We start from the raw sequence: 26,110 nt of genomic DNA on the forward strand, positions 1-26,110 counted from the left end.
CTGAGTGGTGATATGTGCCCATATATGAGTTATACAAGCGGCAGCAGGATGAAGCCCTTAAGTTGTCATTAACTACCCACTTAAGGGCCTCAGTTGGCAGCTAGGTGGGAAGTCCTTCCATGTGGCCTTCCCACCCCAGACTTAATTTTGGATGCTTGCACGCTAACCTCCCGCCTGATTAAATGCCTTCCCTGTCTCTAAACACACCACCAAAAAGACCCCTTAGAATTGAAACTCTCATAGAAAGCCTACAGACAAGTGCAATTTGTAGGGTATGGCATGTATAATGCAGGCAGACTAATGTAGGATTGAGTACAGTACCACCCACACAGTGATGCAAGAAAGCATATGACCCAGACCAAGGGTCAGTGTGGTGCTGAGCAGAGACATGTATAGACTGAAGCATGGAGACAGCTCCTAGCTTGTACCCGTTACTGTACATGTGTAAATAGTTCTCATAGTTAATAGAGACTTACAGTTAACTCACAGAAGACTAAGGAGACTTCTTTAAGAAATTCTGTTCTGTAACAAACACTGTCCCAACATGGTGGCAGCAATGGAATTAAAAACCCAAAACCTCACTAAAATGCAGAGACAAACCGAAATGCTGGAAGAGTGAGAAAAATTCAACAAAGCATTCTGACCTAAATCAGCAGAGGCGCAGAGGAAAAATCATCAGAAAATATTCCAAAGAAAGGCCTGGAAGCTAAACATAGAGATTTAATATTCCTTGCTGCAGCAGAAGACTCCATTGAATCTCCTTTGGAAGTCCAGCTTCACAGTGCAGTGTTGACAAAATCCGCAAGGGTGAGCTAAACCTTTTAAAATTTCAGGCTACAGCAAGTCCTTTCAGTAATTCAGTGTCAGAAGCGCTGCTTGTAAGAAACTGGTTGCTAAAACCCAATCCCCAAGTCAGAGCTTGACATGTGGCATCCTAACTCATCCAGTAAAAAGAATGAATTAATTAAATATTTTAGGAATGTCACGACAGTCAATCTCAGTAAAAAAAACAAGCAATTCGACTGACTTAACAGTTTAAAAAGTAAGCCACTGAACAAAAGAAGTCACCAGGTAGCCAATCCAGGCAGCCATTATTAAAAAATTATTTTCAAGAAAAACGCCATCACCATTTTGCATAGCCCACCAAAACTAGCAAGTGCTGGAAACCCCTTTGTCTCCAAGTGAATGGTGGTGCCATCTTGAAATTCAGAAAGCTCTTAAAGCTTTGCATATGCTTTTAAATTTTTTTAACATGGATCACAATTCCACATTTCCAAGTCAATTCAGGCTAATCCAAGGTCCAGGTCAATCACAAAACTAGGGTCTTTGGAGGAAAATATCCTTAAGACACAGCATTGCTTAAGGTTTAAATGAAAAGTCAGCAGAGGAGCAGGTGAACACATTGCTTTATCAATAGGTCCAATTGCAAACGACACCATTTGTAAGACAGGGAATTAATGAGTGATCCACAAAATTCGAAGAGGTGCTAAAATCATTCAACATTTATTTCAAACTAAGAAGCAATAAAACACTCAAACAAGCTAAACGCTGCAAAAGAGTCCAACTGCCAGGAGAACCAGTTGATTCATTCATCAATGATAGGTACAGGGTGGCAGATGGCTGTTAATATGGAGATTTAAAGTCTGAACTCATCAGAGCTAGAATAGTGGTAGAAGTTATAGACGATACACTCTCTGGCTGTCGACAAGCAAAGGAAAACCTAACCCTGGAAAAGGCAATCTATATAGTTAAATAGTCAGAATTCCATGAGAAACACAGGCCAGTCTTAATTGGGGAGAATAAAACATGGTGCAGAGGCCAACCCTCAGTCCAGCTTGTCAGTCCACAAAGACACAGGGACAATCCAAGTCAGGGAAAGTAATTGCCAAACTGGCCAGCAGAGCGACCATGCCGGCATTCTGGAGCAAAGGCCCTCACAGCCGAGATCAATGACCTGCAAGTGCAGTCCAAAGCTTCCAATGAAAAGGGATTGGACACTATGGCAAATTGTGCAAGGCAAGAACTCTGAAATGCACAGAATTGCCCAAAGATGATCCACAATGGTAAGAGTGCAAATCCACAAGACACAGAGCCATGCTTCTTGGATGAAGTCAAAGGTCTTGCTTTCTCATTTTGGAATGCAGGCATTTCTGTCACTGGCCACCTAACAAGTTTTAAATTACATACTGGAACCAGCATTACAGTCCTGTCAGACAATTAACTCTGGCTTTGAACCACAGACACATCATTTTATAGCAAAAACAGAATTACCTGGAAAAACTCAGCAGGTCTGGCAGCATCGGCGGAGAAGAAAAGAGTTGATGTTTCGAGTCCTCATGACCCTTCGACAGAACTTGAGTTCGAGTCCAAGAAAGAGTTGAAATATAAGCTGGTTTAAGGTGTGTGTGTGGGGGGCGGAGAGATAGAGAGAGAGAGAGGTGGAGGGGGGGGGGTGTGGTTGTAGGGACAAACAAGCAGTGATATAAATTAAAATAATATAAAATAAATTTTTTTTTTTTCCAATCTCCACCCCTCCATCATTTTCACGTGGTCCATCTCTGACACTTCCTTTCCCTTCCTTGACCTCTCTGTCTCAATCTCTGGTGATAGACTATCCACCAATATCCATTACAAACCCACCGACTCCCACAGCTATCTCGACTACAGCTCCTCACACCCCGCTTCCTGTAAGGACTCCATCCCATTCTCTCAGTTCCTTCGCCTCCGTCGCATCTGTTCCGATGATGCTACATTCAAAAACAGTTCCTCTGACATGTCCTCCTTCTTCCTTAACCGAGGTTTTCCACCCACGGTCGTTGACAGGGCCCTCAACCGTGTCCGGCCCATCTCCCGCGCATCCGCCCTCACGCCTTCTCCTCCCTCCCAGAAACATGATAGGTTCCCCCTTGTCCTCACTTACCACCCCACCAGCCTCCGCATTCAAAGGATCATCCTCCGCCATTTCCGCCAACTCCAGCATGATGCCACCACCAAACACATCTTCCCTTCACCCCCCTTATTGGCATTCCGTAGGGATCGCTCCCTCTGGGACACCCTGGTCCACTCCTCCATCACCCCCTACTCCTCAACCCCCTCCTATGGCACCACCCCATGCCCACGCAAAAGATGCAACACCTGCCCCTTCACTTCCTCTCTCCTCACCGTCCAAGGGCCCAAACACTCCTTTCAAGTGAAGCAGCATTTCACTTGCATTTCCCCCAACTTAGTCTACTGCATTCGTTGCTCCCAATGTGGTCTCCTCTACATTGGAGAGACCAAACGTAAACTGGGTGACCGCTTTGCAGAACACCTGCGGTCTGTCCGCAAGAATGACCCAAACCTCCCTATCGCTTGCCATTTTAACACTCCACCCTGCTCTCTTGCCCACATGTCTGTCCTTGGCTTGCTGCATTGTTCCAGTGAAGCCCAACGCAAACTGGAGGAACGACACCTCATCTTCCGACTAGGGACTTTACAGCCTTCCGGACTGAATATTGAATTCAACAACTTTAGGTCGTGAGCTCCGTCCCCCATCCCCACCCACTTTCTGTTTCCCCCTTCCTTTTTTTTCCAATAAATTATATAGATTTTCCTTTTCCCACCTATTTCCATTATTTAAAAAAAACCCCACTAGAGCTATACTTTGAGTGCCCTATCATCCATTCTTAATTAGCACATTCGTTTAAATAATATCACCAACTTTAACTTTAACACCTATGTGTTACATCTTTTGATGATCTGCTTCTATCACTGCTTGTTTGTCCCTACAACCACACTCCCCCCCCTCCACCTCTCTCTCTCTCTATCTCTCCGCCCCCCCCACACACACCTTAAACCAGCTTATATTTCAACTCTTTCTTGGACTCGAGCTCAAGTTCTGTCGAAGGGTCATGAGGACTCGAAACGTCAACTCTTTTCTTCTCCACCGATGCTGCCAGACCTGCTGAGTTTTTCCAGGTAATTCTGTTTTTATTTTGGATTTCCAGCATCCGCAGTTTTTTTGTTTTTAACACCATTTTATAGGCCTGGGAGAATCAAACTTCCAGTCAATGGTATGATCCTGGAACCACTGAGGTGTGTGGCAGCAAACAGATCTTCAAGCTGATGTATGTCATCCATAACCAGCCTCCCTCTCTCTCCCCAGAGCAGGAATGCCTGCATAGTCTTGGATCTCCTCAAGACAGCAGATGATGTCAAGGCAACCACTTAACCAAACAGAACTGCACATTCCCGAGCACTCAAACAAAAGAGATTATCCTGGGAATTCAGCTCTGAACTGTCTTCTCTCTTTACAGAGCAGGTTTGTCCATCCTCATTACAGATCCCAGGAAACACTCAATGGTCAGGCCAGCCAACCATCCAGGAGGTAACCATGACACATCCAGTGGAAGAGGTGAAAGAAAGTGATCAGCAGTCAAAGAAGCCTCTACCTCCGGCCTGACAATGGTACATCAGGTCAATACTGCAACCTCTGTACATATACTGCAACCCCCAGCTGATACATCAAAGCCACAAGAGATGCTGGAGCCTGGTAGCAGCAATCAATGTCATCAACGAAAAACAGAGATGAGCTTACCACTAAGCCTTTTTCTCACCATGGGAACACTCTTCCTCAGCCACAGAGGACATTGAAATGACCCACACAGTAACTGAAAAGGCAAAAGAAGCAACAAGGCGACAAACACAATGTTCGTCCACCCCACAAGAAATGGTTTGGAGTAGCAGTAACCACCAATCAATGCAACAGCCAGACCGACCAAGCACGGTCCAACACAAAGGAATAGAAGAAAAGAATGAAAGCATACCCAGATGCCAACTTGACCACCAGACCAACAGGGAGAACCAGCAATGACAGAGCCTACCACTCCTCCAACAGGACTGTGAACAAAGTATGAAAGGGTTATGAGATGTGCTGACGACCTAAACCTTTAAGTTCAAGGATTTGAAAGGAGGAGATGGGGTAGTGATAATGTAGTAATAGTAATAATGTAATTATAGTAATAATGTAGTTATAGTGATAATGTAGTAATAGTGATAATATAGTAACAACAATGTAAATGTATGGGACTGATAACAATGTAAGACATGAATTAAACTAATATAACTCCATAAGCATTGGATAAAGACTTGGGAGTGATGTAGTATAAAGGTCTGGCACATATAGGGTTAATGTGGGACTGGGTGCAGTACCACCCACACAGTGATGTAAGAAGGAAAATGATCCAGACACAGGATCAGTGTGGTGCTGAGCGGAGACAAGTACAGATCAAAGCATGGAGGCAAATCATAGCTTATACCCTTTACTGTACATGCGTAAATAGTTCTAGTTGTTAATAAGGACTTACAGTTAACCTACAGAAGACTACAGGGACTTCTTTAAGACATACCATTCTGTAAGCAACAACCTCCAAACACAAATGTAATGAATTAAGGCACCATACATTTGTTAGTTGACTGCAAAATCCAATCCCATTGTAAATGAACCATTACAAAATATCAGACAAGCTACACACTGTGCATCCATCTGAGAAAGCAGATGGGGCCTTGTTTTAATGTCACCTTCAGCAGTGCAGCTGTTCCTCAGTATTCTACTGAAGGGCTGAATTTTCTCACACAATTTGAGTCCCTGACGTTGGGATCAAATGAAGTTCCCGAGCGTCCACTTGCCAGTGACAGGACCAGAACTAGGATGTTTATGGAGTTAGCCTCTTAATTGGCTGCCTCCAATGAGGAGGCACAATATCCTACAGTAATAAGTTGCATTTTTCTACCTTGGTCGCTGCCTGTCAAAAATACTTTATTCACTGCTTCACCTAGCTGTTCAAACATATTTCATACATTCCTCCTTCACCAAAGGCATCTGGTATATAGGGGCAATCCATTTATTTGGTCAAGATCCCTATAGAGTCAGGATCTCACAGTTGGTTCTGCAGCTAGAATAAACAAGGTGTTGACACCAAGGAAACCATGCTCTGTAAGTCTTAACTTCACATTTGTTTTTAAGTCCTCTATTAGTAACTGACACTTCAATACTGGCTTACACTCACACCCCATAATTTGAATATTTTACATGTAGCGAAAGATTTTTCTTGTAGAAATAATGATTTTTAAAAACTGAGAATTAGTTATATTGAATTATGGTAAAGTACACACTAAGGGGTAGATCTTGACTTTGTGTAATGATGTAAAACAGGTGATAACAATTTGGCAGTTCATTTTATATTTTATCCCTCTCGATTTTCATTTCTATTGAAGTAAATGTGTGCTAACTCCTAATCCCATGTTTCATATTATCACATAAAGTCAAACGTTACCCTAAATTTGAGAATTTGCGATGTGCAGGTTTCCCTTGAGATCAGAGAGACCTGCCTGTTTTGTCCCTCTGAATTGTTATTTTATACTTACTTCTCCAAGGGTGTCTCCATGCTGAGGCACTTTCTCAATTTCTGACCTACCTCAGCAGCATCCACCTCTTCTGGTGGAGCTCACGAGGCTTCAGAGGTACCGCTCTGTGATTGGGCTGGCAGCATCAGGACCCAGCATAGGCTCAGGAACTTCATTTGATCCCGATGTTAGGGTCTCAAAATCCGGGGAAAATTCAGCCCTTCAGTGCAACACTGAAGGACGGCTGCTCTGCTGAAGGTGACATTAAAATAAGACGGCATCTGCTTTCTCAGATGGATGTAAAAGATCCTATTTCAAGAAAGACAAGAGAGTTGCTGACAATTAACTCTTAACATATATAATTAAAAACAGATTATATGATCATTTGACTTACATGGGCCTGGCTGTGACAAATTGGCTGCTGCATTTCCCTCCATTACCAAATCACAGAATCACAGATTGCTATCGCAGCGGAGGCCATTCGGCCATTCGTGTCTGAACCAGCTCTCCAAATGAGCAATTCACTTAGTGCCACTCTCCTGCCTTCTCCCTATAACCTTGCACATTCTTCCTTTTCAGATAACAGTCTAATTCCCTTTTGAATGCTTCAATTAAACCTCCTTCTACCACACTCTCAGGCAATGCATTCCAGACCCTAACCACTCACTGCATGAGAAAGTTTTTTCTCATATCATTTTTGTCTCTTCTGCCAATTACTTTAAATTCATGCCCTCTCGTTCTCAATCCTTTCATGGATGGGAACAGTTTCTCCTTATCTACTCTTGTCCATCCAGACATTTCATGATTTCGATTACTTCTATCAAATCTCCTCTCAGCCTTCTTTTTTCCAAGAAAACATATCCAACTTCTCCAATTTATCTTCATAACTGAACTTCCTCATTCCCAGAACCATTCTCGTGAAGCTTTTCTGCACTGTCTCCAACGCCTTCATAACCTTCCTAAAATGTGGTGCCCAGAACCAGGTGCAAACACCAGCTGAGGCTGAAATAGAGAATCATATAAGTTTGACATAATTTCCTCATTCTTGTACTCTATGCCCTATTAATAAGGCCTAGGATACTTTGTTAAGTGCTCTCTCAACCTGTCCTACCAACTTCAATGGCCTATGCTCATATACACCAGGTCCTGCTGCTCCAGCACTCCATTTAGAGTTGTATTCTTTATTTTATATTGTCTCTCCATATTCTTCCTACCAAAATGAATCATTTCACCTTTCTTTGCATTGAACTTCATCTGCCACCTGCCTGCCCATTTCACCAACTTGCCTATGTCCTTTTGAAGTTCTACACAATCCTCCTCGCAGTTCACAGTGCTTCTAAGTTTTGTATCATCCACACATTTTGAAAATGTGCCTAGTATACAAAGGTCTAGGCCATTAATATATATTGGGAAAAGCAAAGGTCCCAGCATTGATACCTGGGGAATTCCACTACAAATCTTCCTCCAGCCCCAAAACATCCATTAACCATTACTCTCTATTTCCTGTCATTCAGCCAATTTCATATCTATGTTGTTACTCTCCCTTTTCTTCCATGAACTATAACTACTCACAAGTCTGTTGAGCAGCACTGTATCAAATGTCTTTTGGAAGTTCATGAACACAACATCAACAGCATTGCCCTCATTAACCCTTTCTATTGCCTCTTCGAAAAACTCCAGAAAGCTAGTTAAACAGAGTTCTCCCTTAAGAAATCCATGCTTGCTTTCCTAAATTAACCCACATTTGTCCATGTGATAATTAATTTTATTCCAAATTATTGTTTCTGCACTTCCAAAGTTAAGCTGACTGGCCTATAGTTATTGGGCTTATCGTTACACCCTTTTTTGAAGAAGAGCATAATGTTTGAAATTCTCCAGTTCTCTGAGTCTAAAGAAGAATGAAAAATTATGGCCTGTGCCATCTCACTTTCCTCAGTATTCTTGAATGCATCTCATCTGGTCCTGGTGCCTTAGAAATGTTAAGTACAGACAGCCTATCCAATACCCTCCTTATCAATTTTAAGCCCTTCTACTGTCTGAACTATGTCCTCTTTCACCATGGCCTGGATAGCATCCGCTTCCTTGGCAAAAACAAATGCAAAGTACTCTGTTAGTTATTTTTATTCATTTACAGGATGTGGGCATTGCTGGCTAGGCCAGCACTTATTACCCATCCCTAATTACCCTTGAGAAGGTGATGGTGAGCTGCCTTCTTGAATTGTTGCAGTCCCTATGATGTAGGTACACCTATAGTGTTATTAGGGAGAGAGTTCCAGGATTTTGACCCAGTGGCAGTGAAGGAATGGCGATATATTTGCAAGTCAGGATGGTGATTTGGCTTGGAGGGGAACTTGCAGGTGGTGCGGTTCCCACGCATCTGCTGCCCTTGTCCTTCTAGATGGTAGGTGGGTTTGGAAGGTGGTGCCTAAGGAGCCTCGGTAAGTTTTTGCAGCGCATCTTTTAGATTGTGCACACTGCTGCCACTATTCACTGGTGGCGGAGGGAGTGAATGTTTGTGGAAGTGCTGCCAATCAAGGGGGCTGCTTTGTCCTGGATGGTGTCAAGCTTCTTGAGTGTTGTTGGAGCTGCACACATCCAGTCAAGTGGAGAGTATTCCATCACACTCCTGATTTGTGCCATGTAGATGGTGGACAGGCTTTGGAGGGTCAGGAGGTGAATTACTTGCTGCAGGATTCCTCGCCTCTGACCTGCTCTTGTAGCCACAGTATTTATACGGCTGTCAAGTTCAGTTTCTGGTCAACGGTAATCCCCAGGATGATTATAGTGCGGGATTCAGCGATGGTAATACCATTGAATGTCAAGGGCGATGGTTAGATTCTCTCATATTGAAGATGGTCATTGCCCATTCCCACTCCTCCTTTTAGCACCCTTTTACTATTTATATGCCTTTGAAGACTTTGGGATTCTCTTTTATCTTGTCTTCCAGTCCCTTTTCATACTCTCTCTTTGCCTTTCTTATTTGCTTTCTCACCTCCCTCTGTACCTTCTATATTCAGCCTGGTTCAATTATATTTTCTACCTGACATCTGTCATAAGCATGCTTCTTCTTCTTAATTTCTATCTGTTTTGTCATCCAGGGAGCTCTGGATTTGTTTGCCCTACCTTTCCCTATTGAGGAAATATACCTTAATTGTGCCTGAACCATCTCCTCTTTGAAGGAGCCCATTGTTCAGCTATCATTTATCCTGCCAACATTTGACTCCAATTTCTTTGGCCCAGATCCATTCTTATCCCAATGAAGTTGGCTTTCCTCCAGTTAATTATTCTTACTCTGCATTGTTATTTGTCCTTTTCCAAAGCCATTGATACAATGGTCACTGTCCCCTAAATATTCTGTTACTGACACTTGATTTACTTGGCCTACCTCATTCCCAAGAATCAGGTTTAGCAGTATCTGGTTCTTGGTAAAGACAGATGCAAGGTATTAACTTAATACATCAGCTATGCCCTCTGTCTCCATAAATAGTAACTATACTTCAAAAGTACTTAGCAGTGCGGTGCTGATGTTGCAGGTGTCCTTACAGCAGATAACAAAACTTTACAATTAGCTTTCTGCTGACCTGGTTATTGGCAGATACATGTTCCTGAATTTGGTGGCTAGTCTAGCTTAGGTGCCTGTTAATCATCTTGTCACCTTTAAAATTGTTCTGTTTTAATCCAAGTATCAACATGAACTCTGAGGTATTTTTCAGTGTCTCCAGAGGTATATAGTCTTTTGGACTGCCATTTATTGGCCATTTCTCCAGTTAATTCTATAGAAAAGTCTTATTCTCAATGGAAAAACAGAAAATTGATTTTTTTAATGTTGAAAGCAAAACAAGTTTTCTTGCTAAGTCAGTGAACAATCATCAAGTTCTCTGACATTCCAAAGTGGGAGCCCTCATAATGACGCTATCACCAGTTATTATCTGTAAAGCCCCTATCCTAAATAATAGCTTGCATCTAACTCTTAGCTTGTTGATTACTTTTTCTTGTTAGGCTGCAAGTTGCTGCTTTCATTAGCAAAGGGCTATTAATTCACTTCCAGCTGTTAAATCTGCAAATTTGTATGAATTCACAATACTCTATGTTCAATTTGATGCATCATATCACAACAATCAGACACATGGGGCAGAATTTTCTGCCTACCGGGTGGGTGGGCCTGACCCAATCTCCGGCTGGTGGGGAGCCGATCCCCACCAGAGAAGAGGGCTCTGCTGCCATTTTAAGTGGGCGGGCCAATTAAGGCCTACCCAGCATGACAGCCGGCGGGAAGCGCTATGTGCTTCCTGTGCGGGTGGGAGGATTCCCCAAATGCGAGATTGTACTCTTTCGCACATGTGCACAAAAGAGCGCACATGTCCCTGAGGCTAAGTGTTGCCTCAAGGAGATTGTTGAAAGTTGTACAAACATTAAAAATAGGAAAAAAAATGCTTAACATGTCCTCCCTCATATGACAACATCATATGAGTTGTGGGACATGTTAATAAATTTCACTAAAACTTTATTAAACTTTTTTAAACCGTACATGAAACCTCAACACGCTGGTGGATGAGGTTTCATGCTTTTTCTATTCCCCGCCGGGATTCGTGGCCTTCCTGCCAACCTTAAGATTGGATGGGCAGGTCCTTTAATTGTTTTAATGATCCTGTCAATGGCCTCAATTGGCCATTGACAGGTCAGCGGGTGGACAGCTGATTTTGCTGTGGGCCCGCCTTCCTGAAAATTTAAATGGGGCGGGTTGATGTCGGGGGTTCCCCAAACGTCATCCCATGTCATTTTTGTGTCAACGAGCAGGCCCCACCCCTGCTCGCCGACGGCAACATTCAGCCCAGGGAGTGCACAATAGTTTCAAACACGCACTAGTGACAAGTTTATCTCTGAATATCCATAGTGTTGCTCCCCCAACCTGTATCTGGTTACAGCACAGAATTGTGAAATTATCTTGGTACAATATAATTACTCACCGATGCGTAAAATGATGCAGGATGATGTTGGGCAGAACTCCCGGCGTCACCCCACGTCATTTCAATTTTCGGGTCAGCACGGGGGCGCAACCGAATCAGCTGTGCACCCGCCGACCTGTCAAGGGCCAATTTAGGCCATTTAAAAAGTAATTGAACTCATTAAAGGACCTGCCTGTCCAACCTTAAGGTTGATGGGCAGGCCAGAATCCCTGGCGGGCTTCAGAAAAAGCATGGAACCTCATCCACGAGCAGGACGAGGTTTCATTTAGGTTTTTAAATATTTAATAAAAGTTTAATTAAAAGTGATGGACATGTCCCAACTCATGTGACAATGTCACATGAGGGGACATGTCAGGGAAATTTTACTTTTCTATATTTAATATTTTTGAATTTGGTGCTGATCTCCCTGAGGCAGCACTTAGCCACAGGGAAACGAGTGCTCTCTTTTGTGTGCATGCATGAAAGAATGCACTCTCGGCTTAGGGAGTCCCCCCTGCCCGCACAGGGAGCGCATAGCGCTTCTTGGCAGATGTCACACTGGGCGGGCTTTAATTGGCCCGCCCACGTAAAATGGTGGCGTGCCCCCAATGGGCAGCGCCAATCAGAGGCACGCCCACTTCTGAACTTCCCCCACAACAGGGGGAAAATTCTACCCTTAAAGATTTCAGGAGTTAGAGTAAATATTACCAGAACAAGGTTCTCTTTTGCCTGAAATTCCAAAACAAACCAAAACCCCTAATCTAAATGAATTAATGCACAAAGCTAAGGAAAGAAAAAAATAGTATACATGTTCAACAAGAATATGAAGAGGTATTGAAGATTACGAAACAAAAGACAGAAAACAATTTTAATTCAACTGAATCATCTCAAAGGACAGAACAGTTTAAGTGATGCAAATTAAATAGACATGACCAACTCAGTGTTTGGACCTGCATTCCCTATTGACTTTGTAAGCTGAAATCACTGAAACACCCACTTTCTCACTAGAGCACGAAGGATTGTATAAGTAAAGCACTTAGGCAATTTTAAAAGGAAGTCAATTGTTTAAAGGATTTGTTAAAGATAGGTGTCTGCTTCATTAACAAGTTATTTATTGGGGGGAGTAATATTAACTTGCAGTAATGGTGCAAAACAGACAGTATCAAAGCAGATGCCCATTAAACAGCCCACTTGCTCCTCCTTTCTGCTGGCTCCCCTTAACACCTCAAAAGTAATCTTAAACTTAGCTTTTTGGTATTTATTCTGCTGTATGGTCCACTGAAACTAGACAGAGCCTGATTTGCATATTAAAAGAGACTACCAGCTGAAATTGACAATTCTCTGGTTGCCCAATGAGAATGGTAATTGCTGGAGGGCTGGTACAGGTTAGCCATTTTTGGGTTCCTCTGGGAAGCCAAGTTAAAGCCTATGCCAAGTTTTTAAAGAGATCATTGACAGAAGTGGCAATATTCGAGGCTGTGAGAAATATTCCAAATAATCAATATACAGAAGTTTGTTCAAGGCCAACCATGCAAGTTCTGGGTTATAAAGTGGACTTCCTTGTGCTCATTTTTCAGAACACAATGAAGGCCAATGTTAAGGACCAACTTCCTGCATCCAACCCAATAGTTGCTTCTTATATGTCTCAATGAGGACCTAACACCTGTTTTTAGGATCCCTCAGTTAATTTGGGCAACATTGAGCAGGGCACGGGCTGTGCCTGCTCCACTCAATGTTTGATGGTTGTTGCGTAACTGCCACTGAAAGGTATATATTTCTGTTGATTAAGAAAGCGCATTGTATGCATTAATCCCGAACTCCACAGTATCCTCCAGATCAGTCCCTTCCATGTTGCTTCTCCATGCAACACACTTTCGAACTTGGGAATGGATGGCAAGCAGTCCAACACTGATTTCTGTGTGTGGAGGTGCAATGGACATCAGAATCTTTACCAATTAATATTAATGAGCCCTAAGGGCCAATTTTGGACTGGCTTCAGGCCTACTAGTTCAGGTGACTGTCATGGCCACCATGCCACCTTTGGGCCTGAAAATGGGTGCAGACATATTTCTACCCCATTGCCTCCTAAGCACATTGTTTATGGAAGCAAATGAGAAAAAAATCTCTGTACTGGGACAATGTAGAGAAGGCTAATGGATGCTCACTCCAAGCATGGAGATGATTGTACTGTGCATGCATGAAACATTCAACCCATAAATTGCTCCATATTTGGTCAGCATTGGAGACACTCAAATTATTGATGCTGGTGAGTTGTTGGAACTACAGTGATTCACACTTCCCATCTTGCTTAATCAGCCACTTGTATTTTCGATCATTCACCAACACAATCCTATAGAATTACAAGTGAGATCACAGAGGACTGATGACTGGGTCATTAGCTAAAGTGACAAATATGATTTAACTTTGCTTTTGCCTAATTTGTCTTTTGTAATTATTTTTCACTGTATAAACAAGATTTTATATGTTTTGCTTACCTCATCCCTTCTTTCTGTTGGCCCCTACCTGCCATTTTGAAGGTGGAAGCAGATTTTGAAAGCTTAGTTTTTCATTGGCTCCCAATCAGATCATGGATCCAGTTCAACAGAAAGCAAGGATTGGAAAACTGGCATGATCACATTTTGAATGTGATCAGGTCATCTTTAATGATTGAGGGTCTTTAATATTTGTGGGTCATCTTTGATGTGTCACTTGAAAGGTTAGCCTACACTGCCTCTCAATTTGATTTTCCTGCAGCACTCCCTGATCTGGAGATGGAAACGAACACACTCCTGTTCTTCTGATTTCCTTCCTCCTGTTTTTCTCTCCTTTCCCTGAATTCAGCATGCTTAAGAAATTATCACATAGAAGAAATGGCAGCCATGGGCCTACGGTACCAATACTTAAATATAACAGAAACAACTGAATATTGGAAAACGCAGCTTGTTGAAGAGAAAAATGAAATTATTAAGGTTGCAATGGAAGTAATATTACATTACTAATATCACAATATTAGTCAAACTTATCCTTTCACAATCCTATGTAGCCTTTCATTAAAGCAAAGACAGGGCGGAATCATCCCAGATTTGCACAAGATGCAGGAGCGAGCGGGAAAAAATGTTGTTTAACCCACTGGCCGCAATGGCGGCTTTTCACGCTGTATCGTCCCAATCCCACCTCATTAATTATGCAGCCACAGGAAACACACTGCCTCACTAGTGGGCAGCCTCTGATTTGTCTGCCATGCCATTACCTTGCCAGTTCCTCATACAGGACGCCATATCTAAACCGCAACCGCGCTCAGACTTTCCAGTGATTGAAGCCCAGGACTGCTTTGGTGAAGGCATGGCCCCAAAAGCCAAGAAGTGTGCAGCCAATCAATCCCTGGGACACCTTCTGGATGCCGCAGATGTCTGCCGCAATGTCCTCTATGTCCACTCTAGCTGCAGGAGGCCCATCTATCTCACCGCTCCAGCTTGGGATATGGTGGCATAGATGGTCAGTGCCAATACTGCACAGACGATGTCGTCCATTCAGTGCAGAAAACAAATGAATGATCTCATCCATGCCATCAGGGTAAGGCAACCATCTCATCACTCTAAACTCATACACTCACAAGGCCATCACACAATCACTGGCATCTCACTCACTGCCAGCTCTAGGGACATCATCACTCATTCTCTCACACACACCCTCACATCTCCATCTGGCCTCATCTCCTCTGGAGACTCTCTCCTCTGCCCTCACCATCTTGAGGCCACTTGCACAGGTCAACATTTGCCCCCATACACAACCTGAGATACCCTGCTTTCCCAGTACAGGCTTTGCCCTGCAGCCTCTTCTTTTGTCTGAGGCCACTTCTCCCCCTTTCCCAATCAAGTCCTAGCCCTGCAGCTGTTGAAAAGCCACCCCTGCCTTACTGCTGGTCTGGTAGGTAGAGACCTGCCTGTGAGCCCTGCTAAAAGTGATGTGGTGCTGCCTGCGAAGCCTGATGCTGATGGCCGCAAGTGTTGTCTGAATCAAGGTAGGCAAACAAACCTCGAAGTCCCAAGCAAAGTGCAGCTCACCAGGTGCACCTCACTCATGTACATTTGTGAAATACATCGGCATGCAACCACACCAACGTGTCTGGATGATCCAGTGTGGGGGGATAATTCCAACGAACAGGGCCTATAATGAGATGATAAAGTATTGAAATTAGGTTCCCAGTGTGCAGTGGCAGGAAACACAGCCTGCCTTTGATGGGTGGAGTGGACAATTGCAAGCTAGTAACATGATGGCATGAAACCGATTTTTGGCCACCTCGCCATATTGGCCCCCTCGACCCTGCCCTCTCCCCCATCCACCATGATGCCTGACATCAATTGGGCTGGAAAATTCCGGCAACAATTGCATTGTATAGATATTAATGAGAAGAGATTGCTGTTGCATTGCAATCCTTTCAGAACTTGCATTTCTTGAATCATTTGACAACTGTTCTCCCAGTGACTCAACATGCCTCCACTATGGGTGGATAATTGGTGCTTTCAAAACTGGCTGCTAATAAATCATTCACATTTCTGAAAGCTTCACAAAGGACAGAGTAAAATTCACTCTAATGATTTAACCAATGCCTCTGCCCAACTAAGTTCGCCTTTCATTACATTTCTAGAGTTGGCTTCTTACCACTCTGCTTTGCCTTGACAACTTTGCAAAACCCAATCCTATCTCTCAACTGTTGAATTGATAATCACCTCTTTAACCCTTTGCTTCTTATACTTTGTTTGGGATAAATGGATAAAACATCTGGTTGGGTCACATGTTGAGATTTTCAATTGACTGAATGACAGAGCCTGTGCAACTAGTTGTAGTTCTCCCATTATACAAATCCACATTCACAGCTGAAGGGTTCTCAAAATTCCCACATTTTTCATATCATCAACAAGGATATGACTTTTGGACTTTTATGGCAGAGGACCCAACTGCTGAGTTAATTGCAGAACCCTGCTGACAGGAGGCTAGGACAAGAGGAGACAGAATACGCATTCTTCCCTTTAAAACAATCAATCCAGAGAAAGACTTCATCTTACACGAAACTAAAGCCCATCAAAATCTTACATAAATAATCGCTACTAACTACTAAGGCAGGAAGGCAACAATCAAGCAATTATGCAAACCCATCAAAACTCCACATATACAATGGCTTCCAGTTCAAGACTAGTTAAGAGGACAGGAAGACAACGATAAACATCACGCGAGCTCATTAAAAACAACAAGACAACAATCACCTGAAGAAGCCCAAATCAAACAAAGAACTAACCCTGATTTGGTTTCAGATAAGAAATTTGAAAAAAAACATTATAACTGGGCCACCAGTTACAACGTGGGTGGGCAGTTTTGGGCAGTGAACAGTTTGGAGCAATTGTAGCTGAGCCAAGCGGAGGGAGGAGATCTGGAGGTTTGCAGTCCCGCAGGCAACATCACGGCGAGTGGCACGGGATAGCAGGCTCAACCTAAGACAACAAGGCTGCAACCGCAGCCCTCCACGGAAATCAACCAGCCACAACTGCGCTCTCCACCCAACTGAAGAACTTTCGCAGATTCCACAGACCAGGACCACATGGGGACGGCAGGCCCCAGAGGACACAAAGAGCGTACCCCAAAACTGCAAACGGCTTACCCGGCTGGATTTCGAACTGTCAAGGAACCCTGGTTGGTGAGCATGATCCCTGACCTCTCCTAGTTCAATTTAGTTAGATTTTGGGGGTGGGACAAGGGTAAGGGGATTAGGAGCATGATTTTCCCTCATTATGTTGTGTATTCCCCATTCTTAACTAAGTGTACTTTGTAGGCCTGTATAATCTCAGTGTAATCCTAATGTTATAAATTCATTTGTGACTTCAATAAACACAGTTTTTTTCTTGCACCAAAACCAGCTGTCTGCTGCACTTTGTCACAACCCCCAAATAAGTCCAAGGTCTAGAACCCAGGGAGTGGGAGCGATTCGGACCGCTCAGAAGTCAGAGGTGAAGCTGACACACACCACCACCTCCTACATAGTGGCGACCATGGCAGGACCTTGGCAAAAGGGATGCGAAGCAGTGGACACTGATTTGGAAGAGAGAACTGTAATGGAAGAGAGGATTTTAAATTATGTGTTCAGTAAGGTGAATATGGAAAAAAAAGGGTCACTAATCTGTTAAAGGCTGGGCACCCAGTAGATGCTGCAGCTAAATGGACAGAAGGGAAGGATCATAAAAAATCCATAGAAAAGGCCGTCTGGCTGATGTGCTTCAAGAAACAGATGCAGCTTTCGGACAGGCTCAATGAAGCGCAGGCAGCTGAGATTCGGGAGTCAGCACTGGAAGTCCAAACAAAGGCCCCAGCAGGGGAGAAGTTACTGTTAGCATTGCAGGCTCTGAACCAGGAAAGGGTGCAGTTAGTGGGGGAGCATAAGACCCAGCAGGAGTATTTACAGTGTCAGGTCACCGAGGCCAAGAACAATGAGCTGGGGTTGCGGGAAAAGAATGCCCACCTAGCAAGACAAGTAAGAGAGCAGGAGGAGAATGTAAAAGGCTTACAGGCAGTCTATAAGATAGTGAGTGCACAGGGGTTTGAGGATGCAGACCATGGCCCCTGCCAGAAGCAGATAGAGAGTCTGAATCTTGCTCTAAGGACGGCAAAAGGCATGGTGTGCCTCATAAGCCCTAGTGCAGCCCAGGTCGACTTCACAGGGAACCTGGGGAGGACGGTTCAGACACCACAGGTAGTGCCAAGGGACTACCCAGTTGAGGAGCAGGAGGGCCCACGACCACCACCCGTAGCACCAAGATTTAGTGAAATCTGGCAGGAAGGGTGGTGGATGGGTGGATTTAGAGGCAGAAGCTGAGGAGAAAAACCCCCAGCAAAAGAGGCTGGGACCGGGGCCGATGTATCCAGCCCGGCAGCAAAGGTTCGGCCCACTCGCTGATAACAGGGATGAGGCACCCCTCCAAAACCAGTTGATGGTTCCCCACGGCACCCAACAGCTTAGGGCCATGGTAAGCCGTTTAACTAAACTTGCGGCAAATGGGGATCCCTCGGTCCACTTTAGGGAAGTGAAACAAGCAGCTAGCGTCAACGAGTGCAATGATGCTGAACAGGCCAAAATGCTGCTATTCTCCCTGGAGTCTTCCAGTCCCTCTCTGACCAATGTGAGATGGGACAGTGTGATTATGGGGAGCTCAACGAGGAAGATCTTGACACCATGGGGATGAATGAGGGAAGTCCTTTCTCCCAGGTGGAAAAAAAGTGCAGCTCTTAGGAGAAACCCCGCAGGCTTTTGCAGACAGGTTGTGGCTGGTGTATAGGACCGCATCAAGTGGGACGCCTAACCGGGCTAACCTGGACCAGGATCAGCGGCCCCGCTGGCTCCATTACCTGGTGGCAAACAGCTTGGCACAGGTCAGGGCTGCAGCAGGAATGTGGTTTGACCCAAAGAATCCTCGACTACTGAACTCACATTGATCAGACAATTAACCATAGCTTACCGTAATGGTAAAGGAACCGATGCACACCCACCTAAAGGGAAAGTGCATGAAATGAAACCAGGCCAAGGTAGGAAGGAGTAGCAACAGGAAGGGAATAACCCTTCCAGCACAAAGTTCAACTGTTATGGGTGTGGGAAGAATGGACACTGGAGGAAGGAGTGTGAGAATCCTTGGAAAGATAACCAGGAAAAGAATTCCTCAACCCCAGCCCCAAAAGGCAGAGACAGGAATCCCTCCCACCATGGTCGAGTCATTTTTCGATGCCATGAGAACCCTACTGACTGGCCCAGGGAAGGTAGCAAGCCACCACCGGCGCGCTGACCCCATCAGCCCCATCTAACCCACAACCCTGACTACAGCCAGCAGCAGTGAGGGAGGAAGGGGAGGTTTTCATCCATAAGGTGAAAGCCCATTCCTCCGCAGAACCCCAGAGTGAGGGTAACCGGCAGGCCGATGTGCTAGCTAAGGAGGGTGCCTGCACAGGCATTTTCTGGGACCCATATGGGTCTTATAGCAGCAGTCACGAGTAGGAGTGGGACACGGGGGAGTGCAGGAGTAGCTTTAACCCCGGACCTTAAGACAGTCCAAACCCAAGACCCTGTCCTCATGGCAGTCCTCAGTGCAGTGGCAGAAGGGAAAAGGGTAGAGGGCCCTTACAGCACAGCAGCCCTCTCCGGAAAGGGAGGCATGCTGTTTAAGGGAGAGCAATGGGTAGTACCGCAGCAGCACAGGAGGGAATTCCTTCAACTGACCCATGAGGGTCCAGGAGCAGGGCATCCTGGACCTGAGACCACCTGGCAGCTGATGGAACAGGCAGGGTGGTGGCCAGGATTCAGGGAACATGTCCGCGAGTTCTGTGCCAGCTGTCTAGTATGTGCTGCTAACAACCCTTACCCGCACAAAAGGAAGGTACCTATGGGACACATCAGGAGGGTAAAGGGATCATGGCAGTCAATCCAGGTTGACTACATTGGGCCCCTACCCACCGCCCAGGGAGGCTATAAGTGCTGCCTAGTCCTGGTGGATGTTTTCATATAGTGGGTAGAAGCCTTATCCTGCCGAACAAGCCACGGCTCTGAGTTCAGCCAGAATCCTGGTCAGGGAGGTGTTCTCACGATGGGGACTACCACAGTATGTGGAGTCTGACCAAGGGAGCTACTTTACCGGACAGGTCATGCAGAATACCCTTATGGTACTCGGCATAGAGGGGAAATGGCACGTTGCACACAACCCACAGTCTTCAGGGATTGTAGAGAGGATGAATAGAGCCTTGAAAGAAAGGCTGAGGAAAGAGACGGTAGACTCACCAAGAAAGTGGGTAGAAGTCTTACCATTGGTCCTAATGGGGATCCGAACCAGCCAGTCAAAAAGCACCGGGTATTCCCCACACAAGCTCATGACTGGTAGGGTTATGCGGACACCCACCCATGTATTCACGGAGGGTCAGCTCAGAGAGGTGAACCAGGACAGCTTCGTCTGGAATCTGTCTGAACACCTTAAACAGGTTCACTGACAGGCTGCTAGCAACATGGGAAAACAGCATCGGAGTAACCGACTGCTGCTAGAACCCCATACACATCCCGAGTGGGAGATAGGGGATCAGGTTATGGTTAGGAATTTTGCTTGGGTAGGCAGTCTAGAACCATTATACATGGGGCCTACAGCATTGTAGATAAGGCAAGCCCCATGGCATATGCCATAAAGCTGCCTTGATGCACCAAATGGTTCCACATTAACCCATGTAAGTTGTTTAAGTCTGAGAGAAGGGAACAGCCAGTTGGGGCACGGTCTGAGGATAAAAATCCTCAGCCTGCAGCAGGAGCAAACTCACAGACTGCACAAACAGGTGCAGTGGCTTGTTTTAAAGGAAGGGCCATCCCACCCGTGCCTGGGACACTCCCCCGTTCATCTGGGACTCAGACGAGGTGGGACCTGAGGGCAGAGAGTTACCTGCCCCTGACACAGGTTTAGAAGAGGCACAGCCTGAGGATAGAAATCCCCAGCCAGCGGCAGTGGAGATTCCACAGACCGCACAAGAGGGGATAGTGGCTCAGGTTGAAGACCCACCAGCCAGAAAACCCCCACCAGCCAGAGTCCCTAGAAGGTCCCCACGAACACCACAGTCAAAGAAACTGTGGTCACCGGCTCCCCAGTTTAAAAGGGCAGCTCCTCAAGTCAGGGATCGATCTGAGGACAGAGGTCCCCAGCCAGCAGCCACAGGCTGCGAGGGACCAAAGTTACAGGACAGGGCAGCCACACCGAAGGGAGTAGTGTGCTGTAGCCCGAACAGGGATTAACCTGGCTGCCCAGGGACGGGTGGTGGATGTACATAGTTTCTGTGATTTACTTTTGAGATTGTTAAATTTGGATGTTTTAGTTAAATTTTAAATAAGATGGTTGGTAGTTTAAGTATTATTATTTAAGAGTGTTTGTATTGAGTCGAGGTCGCAAGACTCGACTATGCTTTACCCAAGCCAGCGAATCCATTTGGGACCTGGCTATATGCTCTTATGTCTCCCTACACAAAGGATTTCGATAGGATGGGGGGCAAACTCCTACTCGCCCTGATAGGAATGGCTGCTGAGAGGCGAGGTGACGTGGAGGACTCCCACATTTTTGGGTGCTCAGGGGAGAGAGCACCGGTTGTGACGGCGAGGGGCAGCAAAGGTAACGTGAAGGAGATCACTATCTATTCCCATGTGGAAAGATGGCCAGGGTGGCTGAGATCTAACACCACCCGATATCCAGTCAGACTGGGTTCACCTATGGGGAGGCCTCCCTCCCCTGCCCCAGCATACAGGTTGTAGCCACACGGGTCAGGGTCACTGAGGGCAAACCCGTGTACCTGATCTGCAGAGGACAGATTCCCCTGGGAAGGTGGTGGTGGCTCAGGAAGCTGAGCAGAGACATGGGGGACGGTACAGCTGACTGGGAGCGACTGGGGAGCAACACCCATCAGACCATTACATGGAACCATGGGGGGGGGGTGAGCGTGTGCTGGGGCAAGTGGTGGAAATCGAAACAGGGAATCTATGTCTGCATGTGGGGATCACGGAAGACCTGCCCCATGAGCGTATCCATTATCTTTTCCGCAGCATGGCTGGACAAGGGGAAGGGGGTGGAATGGGATTCCTACCTACACACTTGCATAACCCCATCCTCTCCAGCCTCAGGTAAGGCCACTGAACTCGTGGCATGTGCCCAAAAGCCGCTGCCCACGGCCCCGGCAGTAAGGACACATATGGAGAAGTGCCCTGCCACCACCAAGGGACCAGGGAATGGGCTGGTACTAGTGCCGACCGAAAAGGTGCTTTACCAGGGGGTACACTACGCAGTAGCTTCCGTGATTCTAAACCTCACAGAGGTACACTTACATGAGTGGTGCCCCAAGGAGACAGAACAGCTATACCAGGCCCTGTTAAGAGAAATGTTCAGGAAATTCTATGAGTTCGATTTTGCCAATGTAGACAAAACAGAACTGTACACTACCCACACTGAGTACTTTAGCAATGCGGGGAGACAAAGAAGGGGAACCTGGAATGATGTTTTCACAGCATATAATACAGGATCCTCTGTGATAAACATAGAATTGCAGACAGAAATAAATGGTTTAAAAGCACAATTACGAAAAATCTTAACAGAGGAGAACACAGCGATAGGCTCAGAGCTACACGAGGACCAGGCCATGATGGTGCATTTAAAGGAGATTATTGCTGAGTTGGAAAGGCATGCCAAAACAGTGAATGCACTCATTTGAGAGGATAGGAATGCATCAGACCAGGCTGCACAGAATAAGGTGTGCGTGCTGTATGGAGCATGGTTGCTGGGCGAGGGCCGCAGCAACCTGGAGGATTTAAAGCAAGGTTTAGTCCCCTCCTGGATCAGCAACAAGCACCTCACAGCCCTCCACCCTCTTGAGAATTCACTAAGCCCGTGTCAGTTCCGCCTAGCCTCTGAAGCCTACCCTGTCCCAGTAGATTGTGGGCGCTCCAACCACACCATCATGGGTATAGTAGTGAGGATGCCAGTCATGGGTGGGACAACCCGACCTGCACCGGTATATAGGGTGGAGAACATTGGAGTCGTTCAAGGGGGTGCACACGTAGTACTGTGTCCCCAGCACTTGAACGTCTATTCCAAACCACTGTGCGGGCTTAAAACTGCTGGTGCATGGCCTATAAACTGTACCATGGAGGTAATGTCACAAGGCCATGTTCCCCCACAGGTAGCATATATAGCGGGTGAGACATATTGTGTCACCACAAGGGCGCCCCACTACCAGCTTGGACAGCATATCCGGTGTCCGGTAAGTGACAGCAGTTTTTTGTTTTAAACCCGAGGCAGAAGTTCAAGTGGCCCAGGAACAGATTGTCCCCATTCCTGAACCCTCCACTGTTCACCTCACTGTTAGGGAAAACATTACCAACCTGCAGAGCTCTGTCACACATTTCGGTTACAAAATTTCTCCCTCTACCAGAACATCTTACTAAACTTCTAAAAGCTGTAGTTATCACAACAGTATTTTTATACTTTGGAACAGAAAACACATGAGATAGAGGGAGAGATTCAAGGTATCACAGTCTCACACTGGTGGGACATTTTCAAAAACATAGAGGTCCCTTCATGGGTCAGAATGGTTTCCCACATCCTCGTGTTTGCCAGCTGGGAATAGTGTTATACCTGTTGTGCTCTCAGTGCAAGGGAAAAGGCAAAATCCTAGAGTTCCAAAACGAAAGGACCTGGAAGAAGCATTATGCTAAGGTAGAGAGAGATACACCTGTTTGAACCTTTCATATTTTTTTTCATGTTCCTGAATAAAGATTGTTGTTTCTTTTTGTGTTCGGTTATTTTTAAGAAAGACTTTTACGTGTTGTTTTCTTTTAATAAAGATGTATGTGCACCAAGTGGGGTGTTAGATCCCCTAAATGTTTGGATCTATGCAAACAACTGTATTTTGCCTATGCATGCTTACATACACCACATTTTAAAGAATGGGGAATGTATGTGTCATGAGATATTAGATAGGTAATTACAGGGGAAGATTGACTATGGAGAGTCAGGAAATTTTTTTCCAGTATGATACTTGAAGCAAGGTTTAAGTATCACAGCGGGGGGGCTGAAGAGTTCTCAAAATTCCCACATTTTTCATATCATCAACAAGGATATGACTTTTGGACTTTTATGGCAGAGGACCCAACTGCTGAGTTAATTGTAGAACCCTGCAGACAGGAGGCTAGGACAAGAGGAGACAGAATACGCATTCTTCCCTTTAAAACAATCAACCCAGAGAAAGACTTCATCTTACACGAAACTAAAGCCCATCAAAATCTGGCATAAATAAGTGCTACTAACTCCTAAGGCAGGAAGGCAACAATCAAGGCAATTATGCAAACCTATCATTACTCCATATATACAATGGCTTTCAGTTCAAGACTAGTTAAGGGGACAGGAAGACAACGATAAACATCACGTGAGCCCATTAAAAACAACAGGACAACAATCACCTGAAGAAGCCCAGATCAGACAAAGAACTAACCCTGATTTGATTTCAGATAAGAAATTCGAAAAAAACAGTATAACTGGGCCACCTGTTAAAAAGTGGTTGGGTAGTGAGCAGTTTGGAGCGGTTGTAGCTGAGCCAGGCAGAGGGAGGAGATCTGGAGGTGTGAAGGCCCGCAGGCAACATCACGGTGAGGGGCATGGGGTGGCAGGCTCAACCTAAGATAGCAAGGCTGCAACCGCAGCGCTCCACGAAAATCGACCATCCACAACCGCGCCCTCCACTCAACTGAAGAACTTTCGCAGATTCCACAGACTAGAACCATGTGGGGACGGCAGGCCCCAGAGGACACAAAGAGCATACCCCAAAATTGCTTACCTGGCTGAATTTCGAACTGTCAAGGAACCCTGGTTGGTGAGCATGATCCCTGACCTCTCCTAGTTCAATTTAGTTAGGTTTTGGGGGTGGGACAAGGGTAAGGCGATTAGTAGTGTGATTTTTCCCTCGTTATACCATGCGTTCCCCATTCTTAACTGAGTGTACTTTGTAGGTCTGTATAATCTCAGTATAATCCTAATGTTATAAATTCATTTGGGACTTCAATAAACCCAGTTTTTTTCTTGCACCAAAACCAGTTGTCTGCTGCACTTTGTCACAACCCCCAAATAAGTCCAAGGTCTAGAACCCAGGAAGTGGGAGTGATTCGGACCGCTCTGAAGTCAGAGGTGAAGCTGACACACACCACTACCCCCTACAAGTGCTACTGATTCTACCTTCTGTCAGTATCAGAGACATACTATTTGGCTCACAGAATGTAGAATGTGCCAGATCTGATGTCTAAAACAAAGATGGCAGCAATATGTACTGTTTAAAGTCTTGTTGACAATGCCTTGTGAAACTGGTCCCAAGAAATGCTAGAGATGTCCCAGCCATCAATACCCTCTGTGATCTTATCTCCTGGCTGGTGAAAGACATAGTATACGGTTCCCTGCCAGGCATGTTTTCAGCAGGGTTCAGAAGATATGAACAGGGGTTAGCCCACTCGGACCCATTTCCCATATTACGATGGGTGGGTAAGGCATCAATTAGGCCGTTCACTCTGAGGCCTGTTGAGGCCCGTAACTGACCAATTAATTGGCAATTAAGGGCAATAATACTGGGCAGTGGAAGGTGGATGAGAATGCGAAACCCACATTGTCACCATCTGAAGTGAAGAAGTAGGAAGGAGGAAGGGTACCCCCTTTGAATGGGGCTGCATTCTGCATATTGAGGGCACACCCCCTCCAAGATTGTATCCCCCACTTTGTGCCCTCCCTAACACCACTCCCTCAACCTCAGCCTCCAAAACCTAAACGTTCAATTCCTCCCATCCCTTTACAGGGTGCCTGATCCCTTCCTGCCCAAAAACCCGGGACTTACATCACTCTGGGATCCATGCTACCCTCTTCGTGGAACTGCTTACAGTCCCAGCAGCACCCACTACTGAGTTCTGGTGCTGCTGGAACTGCAAGACTTGCTGTCCAATCAGATTAGCTGGCAGGTCTTGAGGGCATGACCCCCTTCCACTGAGAGGCAGGAGAGCCACTCCTAGCTTGTTCACACCCCCCACAGTGGAACATTGCTGTGGGGCAGCGTTTTTAAAATTTTGATTGGTTTGCAACTGACTTTTCTATCGGGGGGATAGGTGGGTGCTGTCAGCAAGCAATATGCACCCCCTTAAAATTCACCCCCATGTTCTCGGCTCAGTTTGGCATTAGATGGGATGTCAGAAGAGT

This window comes from Carcharodon carcharias, chromosome 9 (genome assembly GCF_017639515.1).
Source record: "Carcharodon carcharias isolate sCarCar2 chromosome 9, sCarCar2.pri, whole genome shotgun sequence".
NCBI classification, from domain to species: Eukaryota; Metazoa; Chordata; class Chondrichthyes; order Lamniformes; family Lamnidae; genus Carcharodon; species Carcharodon carcharias.